This window comes from Solanum verrucosum, unplaced genomic scaffold (genome assembly GCF_900185275.1).
Source record: "Solanum verrucosum unplaced genomic scaffold, falcon-dt-bn FXZP01000127.1, whole genome shotgun sequence".
Classification (NCBI taxonomy): Eukaryota; Viridiplantae; Streptophyta; class Magnoliopsida; order Solanales; family Solanaceae; genus Solanum; species Solanum verrucosum.
In genome coordinates, this window is record NW_026020321.1 from 385,749 (window position 1) to 391,748 (window position 6,000).

The following is a 6,000-nucleotide window of genomic DNA, read 5'->3' on the forward strand; positions in this document are numbered from 1 at the left end:
ATATAGAGATGAATTTTCTCCTATAAACAATTCACATATTTAAAAGGTATATTAAAATATAATTCTCAAGTTCATATTAAGTAAATTATTAAGGGTAATGCTAAATGGCCAGAAAATTTGGTCAGAATTTAATGTGACACACTCATTAAGAAAAATATTTTAGAACATAATTTTAAAGTTATTTTTCACTATTATTTTTTTAAATTCTAAGAATATAAAATAATTAAAAATCTCATTAATGAAGCATAAATATGGAAGGATGAGGGGGCGGGGACAATAATCCTCATATAAAAACAATAATTCATTAATATAAACTAAAAAAATAAATGAAGTGTAATTAATAATTTAAATATTTTTTTAATTTATTTAACTCTGGAAATTTGAAACTAAAATCAAATGGGGACGGAAGGAGTTATGTGCGAAGAGGCAACAGTAAATGCTGCTTTGAAATGGGTCCACTAATGGATAAAATATCCCATGATCAGCTTTTGCTTTAGAACCCACCAAGGGCATATTTGGAAATTTAACTTTAATTATAAGAATAATATTATAATTTAGAATAAAATATTATATATATATATATATATATATATATATAAAAGAGTGAAGTAAAACGAAACATAAACTAATTTATGTAAAATTAGAAGCAATTACATATTTAAGATAAATAAGAGAGCACTTTATTTAGAAATTTATAAAAATAAAATTGAAAAATAGATTTTGAAAATTTTGCTAAATTTGAAATACAACTCCATTCGGTTTCAAAACTTTATAATCATGTTTACTTTTTAAAATAAAGGTTTATTTCGAAAAGAACAACTACATTCTTCAATTTCATTAAAAAAAATCTTCTATAAATCAACTCTTATTTTAAAATAACATATAAATTACTGGTATGAGTTTTTTTGTTTTTTTATGAGGGGAGCTTGTTAAAGTAAATTTGTAATTCGAATACTTTGTTATAGAACAATCGCTCCTTAAATCTCTCTTTTTGCTATTTAAAAGTAAAACAAATTCTAGATATTATATAATATTCACATGAATTAATTAACAATATCCTCAAGTAATCACATAACATAGTACTTCCTCTAATCCAATATAAATAAATTGTTAACACTTTTTTATGATTTAAATTAAATATTTTTTTCAAAATAAAAAAATATATTAGGTATTTTTTCTCAAAATTATTCATCTTTTTAATGAGGTTATCAACTATTTTTAAATCCAAAAAAAATAATTATTTCTACTTTTAATTTACAAAAAATTGGAAAGAATAAAATATATAATATATTTTTAATTATCTTTCTTATATGATACGCTTAACAATTTATTTATGTCTTTAATGATTTTGAACAATAAAAAAATCTTAAGAATTCGGTTAATATATAATAAAGGAAATATAAAATTAGAGTGAGCAATAATTAATAAATACTATAATGTCCAATTAGTGTTATAAAAATATCTATGCATTGTGCGACATATCAAAGTGTTGTATGTACTTTAGTGCTGGTTGGTTGCCTATCTTCTCGTGTTGAGAGCTTTTTATGTAGTACTATTTTTACCATATGAAATTTAATACAACCTAATGTAAATAAATATTGAGGCGAAATAATATATTACATCCGTCTATTTTAATTGTCATAGTTTTATTTCTTAGAGTCAAATTATAAAAACTTTGACTAATATTTTACGATATAATTTTTTCATCATTTTGATATGCAAAAAATTACAATTGATAGTATTTTTCATATAGTTTTTGAATATCTAAATTTTTATTTAAAATATCGAATTAGTGTAATCTAGTTTAATTTTGAAAATTAGTCAAATTGACTTTCGAAAAGCGTCACATGACAAACAAAAATAGACAAAAGAAGTAACAATAGCATATTTAATGTACGCATTTTTATAAGTGATATTTGGAAAGAATATTATATGTAGTTGTTATAAATATATTAGAGATATAGATAATGTTCTCAATAGAACATTGACTAAAGGTAAAATAGTGTGGAAAAAAGAATAACAGACAAAATACTAAAGAAAGTATGATAAATTACTTTGGAAAAAAAAATCTATATATATTTATAATTATTTTAATATCCTCTTTAACTCAATGAGCCACTCGTTCTTTTTGACATGTTATTAAGATTTTTTTAAGTTATTTTTTTCTCATAAATATAAATTTTTAAGTTTTGAAAAGTATTAAAAACTGTTTTAAATTTATTATAAAAGCTTATCAAATGGGCAAATCATATTTTGAAGAGTATCTTAAGACACCGCATTAATAAACTATATATCTACATGTTTATTTATAAATAAATATTTGTAATTATAAACTTTTAAAGTACAAATAATTTTATAAAGATCCTCTAGTTAACCATAGTAATAATTTTTAATATATATATATAGTCATTTACATGATACAAATAATCTTTTCACACGAAATATGTGTCTTTTTTTATGAAACTTAAAATAATAAATATTTTTTAACAATTATAATTTCAAAATCATAATTTAAATAATTAATTTAAAATAATAATTTTATATCACATATACAAACGCTTGATATAAACAATCATATATATGGAAGAAGATCAGTATGGGGGTTTGCCTTTGTGACAGAGAAAAGTACATTCACTTATAATTGAAGGTCAATTATGAAACAAACAACAAGAATCTTTTGAACATGTGACATAATATTTGATTGCTTTGAATTTAAAAATAAAAGAATGATGAAGATTTTGAGAATACTATATTTTGTTTCTTTTCGAATTGAATTAAAAAAAAAAAGTATATATCAATATAGTCTCTTGGTTCTTATTTAAGTATCTTAATTTAATTAAATATAAAATTTTAAAAATAAAAAATATTTTTGAATTTCATAATCTTAAATTAAATATGAGTGTATTCCTTCATTAAATTTAGTCGATTTTTTTTTGGCTTGATTTGACTTTTTAGATTGGTGTGATTCTTTTGGTTAATTTTAAACGCACCTACACTCATAATTAAGTTCTTATTTTATGTGGTGTGTGAAAGGACCAATTGAATTTTATATTTTGACACTGATATTTTTTTGGAGAACATATATTTCTCTACGTTTCTAACTTTAGAAGTTATACAATATTTAAAGTTATACATATTTAGAGACATAATCTATATGAGATATTGTAAGATTTATTCAGATCATCGCAATTCATAGTACATATTTAAACAGAAAAACTTGTATCTCAGGCAATTTAAGTAGTTTGAGTTATTTAATGATTAAAATGTTACTATTTTGTATCACTTGAAAAAAATACGCGTAGTAACATATATCTTAGTCGTAAGTCTATGAGTAGCTTGACATATATATCAATTGAACTACATCCATTTGCTATAGTGGTGCTAACATTGGCCAACCAACTCGTTTAAATGGACATCTAAATCCGATAAAATTTTGCATATATGGGACTATAATCTTTCTTAACTTTTACAAGTAAATGTTTACCAATGTATCGATCACAAGATTTGAACTGTCAATAAGTAAAATATAACACTAGAGGCTACTAGGTTTGATCGAGAGCATGCTCATTCAAGAGTGAAAGTGGGAAAGAATCATTATAAGCTCTTGATAGAATTACCTCAGTAATCGTGCATAAATTAACTATTTTTGCTCACTCCCTATCCATTTAAACTACTTAATATTTTAAAAAAACTGACCTATATTTATATTCGAAAGATCAAAAGTGTGCCCATTTTTATTATTAGGGTATACACAATTCACATCTCACTTTTGGTTGGTTGTGCCAAAGGCTATGGGTAAATAGCTTGAGTTTAACACAAGTTTACATCTATGGGTTGTCTAAGTGGACTTTTAAGATCCTAAAGTACATGTTCAAATCATGTGCAATTGACTTTGGAGGTTATTGGATAACCATTTGTTTTAAACAGACCTAAGATTTTTGAAGTATGGTCCATCATTAAAAAGAAAAAGAAAAGGAAAAGGAAAAAGGTAGTTTTGAGAGTTGATCAGTATTCCTTTGGGTAAAATAATTTAACATTCAATTAAGTGCACTATTTTATCTTGTTAAAGTATGGTAGAAACAAACAATAAGATCTATTTTGAAAAATGTATATTGAAAATATCTAGTTTTACAAAAAAATTATAAATTCATGTGCATCATCGTTTGAGCATAAATTCGTCTCAATTTTCCTTAGCAGAGTTTACACAAAATACTAAACTAGCATTCAAATAACACCATATGAGGCTTTATAATGGAAGAATATATCGTTCTCTAATTAGATAGCCTGAACATTTGAACCGGACAAGACAAAGTTATTGAATCCGGATTTAATTTAACATGACTTGAAAAAAAATTATGCGGAGTGAAGAGGTGTTTCGAAGATTATTGAAGTCAAGTTTCTAAAATTTACATATTTTAAGAAAGTGTTTTTGAAGAGAAACAATTTATATTTAATTAATCATTTTAAATAATTTCTTTTTAGTTTTAACAATATTAAAACAGAATGTTGTACTTGATCATAATTCCAAGAGTTTCTAAAAAGTGAGTATCTTTTAACTTTTAAAAATAGCTTCCATTATAATTCAAACACACATATTTTTTAAAAATCTCAACAGCTTAGCGAAACATCTTAACTTCATAAAAGAAGTATTTTTTAAAATATATAAATAATATATTTTATCATTTAAAACTTGATCAAACAGATTATTAATTTGATACGAAAAGTGAAAAAGGCATTCTAGTGAAGATTCATGCTTGGTCCTTTTCACATGATTGAGTCCACCTTATCCCTTTAGACATCAAATACCACTTTCATTATTATTATTTTAACAGAATAAAGTACTAGAACTTGCAAAAAAAAACAACTAAACTTCTAAATTTCCTTCCTAACTTAAATCAATAAATTGTCATTGTCACTAATGGCTACTTGCTAAAGCCAGTAATTGCCTTGCTCTTGATGGTGAGATTTAGAATTGTTCATGGTTATGATTAATAAATCAAGTTGAATAGGAATTTGAATCAAATCGATATTTAGTGTGTTTAATTAGGTTTGGTTTTAAATTTAAAAAAAAAGGAAAAATAATCAAATCGAATCGAGAAATTATATGTATAAATTTTATAATTATTTATATATTATTCATAAATAAAATACAAATATTTTGTTAAATTTTAATTAACTTAACTCTCTAACTTTACCATTTTCTCAAGCTGAACACTTAAATTTTAACCCAGTCATTAAAATTCTAAGACCAAGTCTATGAAAAATCCATTACTTTATTTTTACCTACCCTACCTTACATCACATAGTCATACTTTCTCTTGGTTGAATCATTTTGTTCGTGTAATAATAACTCTAGTATTGCTTAATTTAATCCGCAATAGCTTTTATGTGGATTGTTCATGTATTAGGTGTCTGTTTCTATTGAGATGCTTATTTCCTCAACAAATTTAGTACTTTCAAACCGAAAAAAATCCGAACCAAACCGACAATAACCAAATCGACGATTTTTTTCCGTTTGGTTTGGTTTTAAAAATTTAAAAGCCGGCTATATTGGTTTGGTTTTGATTTTGACCAATAATCGATCCAAATCGAACCATGAACACCCCAATTGAGATTGTACTTTTCTGTGTTTTTCATGTTTTATTTTTTGAAAAATAAATTATATGAATTTTTTATTAATATTTAAAATTTTATTTTTATTATATTAATATGAGATAAAGTGTAGTTTGTAGTTATTTCATTTTTTTAATATCAAAATTTGAATCGCAAAATATTAAGTTGATCACTTTCAATTTACTTTCGAAAATCAAGAATAATAATGCAACTAACTTTTGTTTTAAGAAAATGACTCATGCTTGACGTGAATAATTTTTTCGTGCCAGTAAAAGTGTTGTATTAAAGAACAATTAGTTATTACTATTATTCATGATTTTTTTATACTTTGTAAAGTTATGTGTGTTTGAAAGTTTGTAATAACGTGTAATCTCAAGCATTTACTTA